Consider the following 12,426-nt stretch of genomic DNA (forward strand, 5'->3'; position numbering starts at 1 on the left):
GACAACAACTTCTCCCCTCAACGTCAGCAAGACGAAGGAGCTGATCGTGGGCTACAGGAAACCGAGGGCCGAACACGCGTCTCATTCACATTGACGGAACTGATCAAGAGCTACAGGAAACCGAGGGCCGAAAACGCACCTCATTCACATTGACGGAGATGATCGAGAGCTTTACGGTCCTCCGTGGCCACTCCACTTAAGGATCTATCATGGTCGTCTCTACTGGCTGACAGAGAGAGACAGAACCACCGTGTCTTTTCATTAAGCTTTAATCATAGATAATATCCTGGGATAAACACTTGGGTGGGGAGGGATAGAGAGAGAGAGAGAGAGAGACAGAGAGAGCAAGAGCAAGAGAGAAACAAACAGAGGGAGAGGGAGAGAGACAGAGAGAGAGAGAAAGAAAGAGAGAAACAGACAGGGTGAGAGAGAGACAGGGAGAGACAAACACACACAGAGAGAGCGAGAGAGAGAGAGAAAGAAAGAGAGAAACAGAGAGAGAGAGAGAGAGGAGAAAGAGAGAAAGAGAGAAACAGAGAGAGAGAGAGAGAGAAACAGACAGAGAGAGATAGAGGAGAGGAGAGAGAAAGAGAGAAACAGACAAAGAGAGAGAGAGGAGAGGAGAGAGAAAGAGAGAAACAGACAGAGAGAGAGAGAGAGAGAGAGAAACAGACAGAGAGAGATAGAGGAGAGGAGAGAGAAAGAGAGAAACAGACAAAGAGAGAGAGAGGAGAGGAGAGAGAAAGAGAGAAACAGACAGAGAGAGAGAGAGAGAGAGAGAGAGAGAGCGAGAGAGAGACTCATCCAGCTGCTTGTAGCTCTCCTAAGCTGTCAATTTGGGCCAATTGCCCAGCTGGAACCAGTAAATCAAGCTCAGTAATGACCGCAAGCACACACACACACACACACACACACACACACACACACACACACACACACACACACACACACACACACACACACACACACACATATACAACCACACACACAGCTCACAGCTTCTCACTGCATGCCAAACCCCAGGAATAATTAATTTCCCGATCTGTTACCTGGGGCAAATATGAAATGGAACCTTATATAATTCACTGACATGGCACCCTATTCCAGGGTAGCCTAGTGATTAGAGCGTTGGGCTAGTAACCGAAAGGTTGCCAGTTTAAATCCCCGAGCTGACGAGGTGAAAATCTGCCGTTCTGCCCCTAAACAAGGCAGTTAACCCACTGTTCCCGGTAGGCCGTCAATGAAAAAAATGAATTGTTCTGAACGGATGTTTCTAGTTAAATAAAGGTATAAAATAGAAAAATAAAAATTCCCTATATGATACACTAACATAGCACCCTATTCCCCATACTATATGATACACTAACATAGCACCCTATTCCCAACACTATATAATACACTAACATAGCACCCTATTCCCCATACTATATGATACACTAACATAGCACCCTATTCCCCATACTATATGATACACTAACATAGCACCCTATTCCCCATACGATATAATACACTAACATAGCACCCTATTCCCCATACTATATAATACACTAACATAGCACCCTATTCCCCATACTATATGATACACTAACATAGCACCCTATTCCCAACACTATATAATACACTAACATAGCACCCTATTCCCCATACTATATGATACACTAACATAGCACCCTATTCCCCATACTATATGATACACTAACATAGCACCCTATTCCCCATACTATATGATACACTAACATAGCACCCTATTCCCAACACTATATAATACACTAACATAGCACCCTATTCCCCATACTATATGATACACTAACATAGCACCCTATTCCCCATACTATATGATACACTAACATAGCACCCTATTCCCCATACTATATGATACACTAACATAGCACCCTATTCCCCATACTATATGATACACTAACATAGCACCCTATTCCCCATACTATATGATACCCTAACATAGCACCCTATTCCCCATACTATATGATACACTAACATAGCACCCTATTCCCCATACTATATGATACACTAACATAGCACCCTATTCCCCATACTATATAATACACTAACATAGCACCCTATTCCCAACACTATATAATACACTAACATAGCACCCTATTCCCCATACTATATGATACACTAACATAGCACCCTATTCCCCATACTATATAATACCCTAACATAGCACCCTATTCCCCATACTATATGATACACTAACATAGCACCCTATTCCCCATACGATATAATACACTAACATAGCACCCTATTCCCCATACTATATAATACACTAACATAGCACCCTATTCCCCATACTATATAATACACTAACATAGCACCCTATTCCCCATACTATATGATACACTAACATAGCACCCTATTCCCCATACTATATGATACACTAACATAGCACCCTATTCCCCATACTATATGATACACTAACATAGCACCCTATTCCCCATACTATATAATACCCTAACATAGCACCCTATTCCCCATACTATATGATACACTAACATAGCACCCTATTCCCCATACGATATAATACACTAACATAGCACCCTATTCCCCATACTATATAATACACTAACATAGATCCCTATTCCCCATACTATATGATACACTAACATAGCACCCTATTCCCCATACGATATAATACACTAACATAGCACCCTATTCCCCATACTATATAATACACTAACATAGATCCCTATTCCCCATACTATATGATACACTAACATAGCACCCTATTCCCCATACTATATGATACACTAACATAGCACCCTATTCCCCATACTATATGATACACTAACATAGCACCCTATTCCCCATACTATATGATACACTAACATAGCACCCTATTCCCCATACGATATAATACACTAACATAGCACCCTATTCCCCATACTATATGATACACTAACATAGCACCCTATTCCCCATACTATATGATACACTAACATAGCACCCTATTCCCCATACTATATGATACACTAACATAGCACCCTATTCCCCATACTATATAATACACTAACATAGATCCCTATTCCCCATACTATATGATACACTAACATAGCACCCTATTCCCCATACGATATAATACACTAACATAGCACCCTATTCCCCATACTATATGATACACTAACATAGCACCCTATTCCCCATACTATATGATACACTAACATAGCACCCTATTCCCCATACTATATAATACACTAACATAGATCCCTATTCCCCATACTATATGATACACTAACATAGCACCCTATTCCCCATACTATATGATACACTAACATAGCACCCTATTCCCCATACTATATAGTGCACTTGATGTACTATGTACCTGATGTTATTTTATATACATTGAGCTCTGTAGATACAAAGGTAGTTGTACTTGATGTTCATCCTTGGTTGTAAACTCCTTGGGGATCTGTTAGCAGAATAAAACTAAGAAGCAGCATGAGATTGGATCATTTATATTGTATTATTCCCTAACATCTCCCAGGCACGCACAAAGTATCTTAAATTGTTATCTTGTAGCAAGCTGGGGAGGAGCCCTTCAGCCGGTTTGTTTCAACAAATGTATAACTCAATGGCTACCGCAGGCGGGTTGATAGAATATACTGAATCAAGTTGTATTACATTCATAATTAGGGAGGGAGGGAGGGAGGGAGGGAGGGAGGGAGGGAGGGAGGGAGGGAGGGAGGGAGGGAGGGAGGGAGGGAGGGAGGGAGGGAGGGAGGGAGGGAGGAGAGAGAGAGAGATACTGGGAGGGAGGGAGGGAGAGAGAGATACTGGGAGGGAGGGAGGGAGGGAGGGAGGGAGGGAGGGAGGGAGGGAGGGAGGGAGGGAGGGAGGGAGGGAGGGAGGGAGGGAGGGAGGGAGGGAGGGAGGGAGGGAGGGAGGGATACTGGGAGGGAGGGAGAAAAAGTGGGAGGGAGAGATATTGGTAGGGAGGGAGAACGAGAGAGAGAGATACTGGGTGGGAGAGATTGTGGGAAGGTGGGAAGGTTGAAGGGAGGTGGAACGAGAGAGAGAGGTATGCCGTGAGGGAGGGAGGTAGGGTGGGTGGGTAGGAGGGAGGGAGGGAGGGAGGGAGAACAAGAAAGGGCGAGAGAGAGAGAGAGAGGAGAGAGAGAGAGAGAGAGAGAGAGAAGGAATGTGAGTCAGTGAAGTGTACAGTAACTTTGCAGATAATTTGCCTGAATGGTGATATGTCTTTTGAGACCTATTCGATGAAGAGACATGTAGCATTTTTGTGTGTCAATTGTACTGTATGTTTATTAGTCAAGGAATTCACCCCCAAAGCCCCAAATATTTTGTTGGTACCAAAATCATAACATACTGTGCTTACTTATTTGTGTGGATATGTTGTCTTCACATAAGGCCTTTAAATCCAGCAGATAAAAAACAATAAAAGACTGAATCGTGCAATTTTTTATAAAAGCATGAAACTTGGTAGAATGTTTACGTGCATCCATCTATATTCTATACATTTTTCCAGGACTATTCTAGCAACGGTCCATATCGGACATTTTAAAAATAGACAGCCTTAGTTATATAAGAAAAGGGCAGTTTCTCCATCCAATCACGATTTTTATTTAAAAAAATTTGGGTTGTGGACTTCTACATCTACAGTCTGTGTTGTATTAAAGTAATGTGTATACCGTCTGTGTGTCATGCCCTGACCATGGCTTTTTTATGTCTCTACTTTGGTTTGGTCAGGGTGTGATTTGGGTGGGCATTCTATGTCCTTTTTCTATGTTTTGTATTTCTTTGTTTTGGCCTGGTATGGTTCTCAATCTGGGACAGCTGTCTATCGTTGTCTCTGATTGGGAACAGTACTTACAGTGCCTTGCGAAAGTATTCGGCCCCCTTGAACTTTGCGACCTTTTGCCACATTTCAGGCTTCAAACGTAAAGATATAAAATAATTTTGCACTCCCAATTTTTCAGTTTTTGATTTGTTAAAAAAGTTTGAAATATCCAATAAATGTCGTTCCACTTCATGATTGTGTCCCACTTGTTGTTGATTCTTCACAAAAAAATACAGTTTTATATCTTTATGTTTGAAGCCTGAAATGTGGCAAAAGGTCGCAAAGTTCAAGGGGGCCGAATACTTTCGCAAGGCGCTGTAGGTAGCTTTTTCCCACATGGGTTTTGTGGGTAGTTATTTTCTCTTTAGTGTTTGCACCTTACAGGACTGTTTCGGTTCCATTTATTCTCTGGTTATTTTTGTATTAGTGTTCAGTTCAATAAACAAACATGAACACTTTACCACGCCGCGCTTTGGTCCGACTACTCTTCCTCATCCAACGACCAAAGCCGTTACACTGTGTTGTATTAAAGTCATGCACTGGCAGTGAACGAGAGAGATAGAGAGCTCGAATCTTTGTCTCCTGTCAAGGTGCAGTAAGAGGGGACTGGGGAGCCTAAAATGAGCTTAACAAAGCACTTTGCCTCCCAACGAGACGAGACTCAGGGTGCAGGGAGTCTTAATTAACGACATGAAATATATTGGCACGTTAGCGTTGACAACTGTTAGGGGAAATACTCTGAGATTAACGACGTTGCATCGTGTAATCAGGGCCTTGAAGGTTAGTGCTGTTAGGTGACATATCATCGTTGCATCGTGTAATCAGGGCCTTGAAGGTTAGCGCTGTTAGGTGACATATCATCGTTGCATCGTGTAATCAGGGCCTTGAAGGTTAGCGCTGTTAGGTGACATATCATCGTTGCATCGTGTAATCAGGGCCTTGAAGGTTAGTGCTGTTAGGTGACATATCACCGTTGCATCGTGTAATCAGGGCCTTGAAGGTTAGCGCTGTTAGGTGACATATCATTGTTGCATCGTGTAATCAGGGCCTTGAAGGTTAGCGCTGTTAGGTGACATATCATCGTTGCATCGTGTAATCAGGGCCTTGAAGGTTAGCGCTGTTAGGTGACATATCACCGTTGCATCGTGTAATCAGGGCCTTGAAGGTTAGTAAAGTGCTGTTAGGTGACATATCACCCAAGGGAAGCGTCAATCCCGATTGACTAATTGTCAAGCTCGCTGTTGTTAACTAGACTAGTGTCTTTGAGTTTTAAATGGATGAGTATTGGTCTGTGTGTGTGTGTGTGTGTGTGTGTGTGTGTGTGTGTGTGTGTGTGTGTGTGTGTGTGTGTGTGTGTGTGTGTGTGTGTGTGTGTGTGTGTGTGTGTGTGTGTGTGTAGCGCTGTGATGACGTGCCAAACCTACCTGGGGAACAAATCGCTGGGGAAGAGAGACTTTCAACGTGTTGGAATCAAAGGCTTCTGACTGCATAACGCAGAAAGTACAGACACTCACATATACACATTGTGCAGAGAACACACACGCACACACCGTGCAAAGAGAGCACAACATCACACACACACACACACACACTCACATCAAACATCACCGCACAACGTGTTGCCTAGCAACCCCAGACCGTATGTTTAGGAGAGCAGGAAATATCACAGCCAGCATAGTTTATTTTTTCACAAATACGATTTTGAGGGAATTGATAAACTTTAAGAGTGTGCGTTCCATTCAGGAAGAGAGATAGAACATCACATCTCCTCTACTGCAAATACTAGAACCCATTAGTTTCTACACAAAACCCCTTTTATATCACTAATTGGATACAAGATACAGACTCTTAAAAACAAAAAAGGGCTCTAAAAGGGTTCTTCAATTGCCCCGATAGGAGAAACCCTCTCCAGGTAGAACCCTTTTTGGTTTCAGGGAGAGAAAAAGGGACTGGAGCGTGTAGAGGTGATGCCAGGTAATGCCAGGTGATGCCAGGTGATGCCCTATATGTCACAGCCCCTTGTCATAATTAGGGCACAAATGTTAACAAAACAATGTTACAGGCCTCACTTCTCTGTCTGTCTGTCTGTCTGTCTGTCTGTCTGTCTGTCTGTCTGTCTGTCTGTCTGTCTGTCTGTCTGTCTGTCTGTCTGTCTGTCTGTCTGTCTGTCTGTCTGTCTGTCTGTCTGTCTGTCTGTCTGTCTGTCTGTCTGTCTGTCTGTCTGTCTGTCTGTCTGTCTGTCTGTCTGTCTGGCTGGCTGTCTGTCTGTCTGGCTGTCTGTCTGTCTGGCTGTCTGTCTGTCTGTCTGTCTGTCTGTCTGGCTGTCTGTCTGTCTGTCTGGCTGTCTGTCTGTCTGTCTGTCTGTCTGTCTGTCTGTCTGTCTGGCTGTCTGGCTGTCTGTCTGTCTGTCTGTCTGTCTGTCTGTCTGTCTGTCTGTCTGTCTGTCTGTCTGTCTGTCTGTCTGTCTGTCTGTCTGTCTGCCTGTCTGTCTGTATGTCTCTCTCTCTCTCTCTCGCTCTCCCTCTGTCAACTCAATTCAATGTGATTTATTGGCATGATGTAGCAATGTACATGTTGCCAAAGCTTACTTAGGAGATTTACAATATTAACATAATTAATAATAATAATCAATATTGTATACGGGACAACAGTAAAATAACCATATGTTGAACAATAACAGTAATGATAAGCATCGAGGACATAGAGGACATGTGCCGGTTGGTTGGTCTGTCACCTACTGTCCCTCATCTTATGTCAGGCAGCAATGTAGTGCGCTGCCAACCCACAGCTCTGGGTTGGCTTCAGTGTGTTAGTAGAACAGGTTAGTGAACTCAGCCCCAGGACCAGCTGGAGGAGGGGACTGAGGCTTCAGTGTGTTAGTAGAACAGGTTAGTGAACTCAGCCCCAGGACCAGCTGGAGGAGGGGACTGAGGCTTCAGTGTGTTAGTAGAACAGGTTAGTGAACTCAGCCCCAGGACCAGCTGGAGGAGGGGACTGAGGCTTCAGTGTGTTAGCAGAACAGGTTAGTGAACTCAGCCCCAGGACCAGCTGGAGGAGGGGACTGAGGCTTCAGTGTGTTAGTAGAACAGGTTAGTGAACTCAGCCCCAGGACCAGCTGGAGGAGGGGACTGAGGCTTCAGTGTGTTAGTAGAACAGGTTAGTGAACTCAGCCCCAGGACCAGCTGGAGGAGGGGACTGAGGCTTCAGTGTGTTAGCAGAACAGGTTAGTGAACTCAGCCCCAGGACCAGCTGGAGGAGGGGACTGAGGCTTCAGTGTGTTAGTAGAACAGGTTAGTGAACTCAGCCCCAGGACCAGCTGGATGAGGGGACTATTTTCTTTGCTCAGCACTTGGCATTGCAGGGGGCAACATGCTCTTGGCATGAGAGGGGTTCACTGTATTTTAGATGTTTCCAAAACTTAATTGTTCTTTTTTTAGTTTGTATTATTAGTGGATATTGGCCTAATTCTGCCCTGAATGCATTGTTAGTAGTTTTCCTCTGGACATGTAGGAGAATCTTACAGAACTCTGCATGCAGGGTTTCAATGGGGTGTTTTCCCATTTGATGAAATCTTGTTTTGCAAGTGGAACCCACATCTCGCTGCCATGAAGTGCAATTGGTTCAACGACACATTCAATTAATTGTAGCCACATTTTAAAAGGTATTTCAATTTGAAATCTTTTTTTTAATGACGTAGAATGCCCTGCATGCTTTCTCTCTCAGTTCATTCACTGCCTCATTAAGGTGTCCAGTTGAGCTTATTTTTAAACCTAAGTAATTGTAGTGTGTGCAGTACTCAATATATTTTGTACCAATTGAGAACTTTGGTCTAATTCCCTGAGATCTGGATCTTCTCTGGAAAATCATTATTTTTGTTGTTTTGGGGCGTTTACTGCCAGTGCCCAGGTCTGACAGTACTGCTCTAGCTGGTCCCGGCTCTACATGCATGTGCTGTGGGTGACAGCAGATAAAGATCATCTGCGAAGAGTAGACATTTAACCTCTGAGTTGTGGAGTAAAACACCAGTGGCTGAGAATTTGTTTAGAATAGCGGCCAATTCATTGAAGTAAATATTGAAGAGTACAGGGCTCAGATTGCAACCCTGGCGAAGGCCCCGCCCCTGGTTAAAGAATTCTGTCATTTTCTTGATAATTTTGATGCTGCATATATTTCCAGTATACATTGATTTAATTATGTCATATGTTTTACCCCCTACACCACTTTCAATAACTTTGTAGAACAGTCTTGTATGCCAAATAGAATCAAATGTTTTTTGGAAGTCGATAAAGCAAGCGTATATTTTGGTATTATTTTGGTGGACATGTTTATCTATCAGGGTGTGTAGGCTGTAAATATGATCAGTTGTGCAATGTTTTGGTATAAATCCAATTTTTACTCAAGACATTGTGCTTCTTAAGGAAGTTTAGGACTCTTACATTTATAATCTACAGAAAACCTTCCCCAGGTTACTCTTCACACAAATGCCTCTGTAATTGTTAGGATCAAATTTGTCTTATTTCTTAAAGGTTTATGAGTCCTTGATTCCAGATGTCAGGGAAAAAACATAATAACCTAATTAAACTGTTTTAATACAGCCAATTGAAAATGTTGCACTTGTGATTTTTTTCGCATGCTTTTTAAAATTTGAGGTCTTGAAGTTTCTTACGGAGCTCAGTAGGTTGGGAGTCCAATAGATTTTGAGAAACAGACGCCTCACAAGTCCTCAACTGGCAGCATCATTAAATAGTACCCGCAAACACCAGTCGACATGTCAACAGTGAAGAGGCGACTCCGTGATAATGGCCTTCTAGGCAGAGTTCCTCTGTCCAGTGTCTGTGTTCTTTTGCCCATCTTAATCTTTTCTTTATATTGGCCAGTCTGAGATATGTATTTTTCTTTACAACTCTGCCTAGAAGGCCAGCATCCCGGAGTAGCCAGTCTCCACTGTCGATATTGAGACTGGTGTTTTGCGGGTACTATTTAATGAAGCTGCCAGTTGAGGACTTGTGAGGTGTCTGTTTTCAAACTAAACACTCTAATGTACTTGTTCTCTTGCTCAGTTTTGCACCGGGGCCTCCCACTCCTCTTTCTATTCTGGTTAGTGCCAGTTTGTGCTGTTCTGTGAAGGGAGTAGTACACGGCATTGTACGAGATCTTCAGTTTCTTGGCAATTTCTCTCATGGAATAGCCTTAATTTCTCAGAACAAGAATAGACTGATGAGTTTCAGAAGAAAGTTCTTTGTTTCTGGCCATTTTGAACCTGTAATCGATCCCACAAATGCTGATGCTCCAGATACTCAACTAGTCTAATGAAGGCCAGTTTTATTGCTTCTTTAAACAGAACAACAGTTGTCACCTGTGCTAACATAATTGAAAAAGGGTTTTCTAATGATCAATTAGCCTTTTAAAATGATACATTTGGATTAGCTGACACAACGTGCCATTGGAACACAGGAGTGATGGTTGCTGATATTGGGCCTCTGTACACCTATGTAGATATTCCATTACAAGAATCAGGCTTTTCCAGCTACAATAGTAATTTACAACATTAACAATGTCTACTAGAGGTCGACCGATTATGATTTTTCAACGCCGATACTGATTATTGGAGGACAAAAAAAGATAATGACTATTACAACAATACTGAATGAACACTTATTTTAACTTAATATAATACATCGATAAAATCAATTTAGCCTCAAATAAGTAATGAAACATGTTCAATTTGGTTTAAATAATGCAAAAACAAAGTGTTGGAGAAGAACGCAAAAGTGCAATATGTGCCATGTAAGAAAGCTAAAGTTTAAGTTCCTTGCTCAGAACATGAGAACATATGAAAGCTGGTGGGTCCTTTTAACAAGAGTCTTCAATATTCCCACGTAAGAAGTTTTAGGTTGTAGTTATTATAGGAATTATAGGACTATTTCTCTCTATACCATTAATATTTTATATACCTTTGATAATGGATGTTCTTATAGGCACTTTAGTATTGCCAGTGTAACAGTATAGCTTCTATCCCTCTCCTCGCCGCTACCTGGGCTCGAACCAGGAACACATCGACAACAACCACCCTCGAAGCAGCGTTACCCATGCAGAGCAAGGGGAACAACTACTCCAAGTCTCAGAGCGAGTGACGTTTGAAACGCTATTAGCACGCACCCCGCTAACTAGCTAGCCATTTCACATCACTTCATTACACCAGCCTAATCTCGGGAGTTGATAGGCTTGAAGTCATAAACAGCAGAGCTGCTGGCAAAACGCACGAAAGTGCTGTTTGAATGAATACTTATGAGCCTGCTGGTGCCGACCATCGCTCAGTCAGACTGCTCTATCAAATCATAGACTTAATTATAACATGATAACACACAGAAATGCGAGCCTTAGGTCATTAATATGGTCGAATCTGGGAAACTATCATCTCGAAAACAAGACGTTTATTCTTTCAGTGAAAGGTGGCATCCATCAGTCTAAATATTCCTGTTACATTGCACAACCTTCAATGTTATGTCATAATTACGTAAAATTCTGGCAAATTAGTTCGCAATGAGCCAGGCTGCCCAAACTGTTGCATATACCCTGACTCTGCGTGCAATGAACACAAGAGAAGTGATACAATTTCACCTGGTTAATATTGCCTGCTAACCTGGATTACTTTTAGCTAAATATGCAGGTATAAAAATATATACTTCTGTGTATTGATTTTAAGAAAGGCATTGATGTTTATGGTTACATACACGTTGGAGCAACGACAGTCCTTTTCACGAATGCGCACTGCATCGATTATATGCAACGCAGGACACGCTAGATAAACTAGTAATATTATCAACCATGTGTAGTTATAACTAGTGATTATGATTGATTAAGTTTAATGCTAGCTAGCAACTTACCTTGGCTTCTTACTGCATTCCCGTAACATCAGGTGGTTAGAGCGTTGGACTAGTTAACCGTAAGGTTGCAAGATTGAAGCCCTGAGCTGACAAGGTGAAAATCTGTCGTTCTGCCCCTGAACAAGGCAGTTAACCCATCGTTCCTAGGCCGTCATTGAAAATAAGAATGGGTTCTTAACTGACTTGCCTAGTTAAATAAAGATTAAATAAAGGTGTAAAAAAATAAATAATAATAAATAAATAAATTATATCGGCAAATCAGCGTCCAAAATGACCAATTTCCGATTGTCATGAAAACTTGAAATCGGCCCTAATTAATCGGCCATTCCGATTAATCGGCCAACCTCTAATGTCTACACTATTCCTGATCAATTATATGTTATTTTAATGGACAAAAAATGTGCTATTCTTTAAAAAACAAGGACATTTCTAAGTGACCCCAAACCCATGAACGGTAGTGTGTGTATTCCTAGTCAATGAACAAGTCAACTTTTAGTACAATGTGTGTGTGTGTGTGTGTGTGTGTGTGTGTGTGTGTGTGTGTGTGTGTGTGTGTGTGTGTGTGTGTGTGTGTGTGTGTGTGTGTGTGTGTGTGTGTGTGTGTGTGTGTGCGTGCATCCGTGTTTAGTGCAGATGTATTGGAGGAGCTGTTTAGTCTCACTCGACCCTACAGGGTTCTCTCCTCTGACGACCTCCTCGTAGCTGCACTGGTCTTGCTGTTGGGCC

Source organism: Oncorhynchus kisutch, linkage group LG19, assembly GCF_002021735.2.
Source record: "Oncorhynchus kisutch isolate 150728-3 linkage group LG19, Okis_V2, whole genome shotgun sequence".
Classification (NCBI taxonomy): Eukaryota; Metazoa; Chordata; class Actinopteri; order Salmoniformes; family Salmonidae; genus Oncorhynchus; species Oncorhynchus kisutch.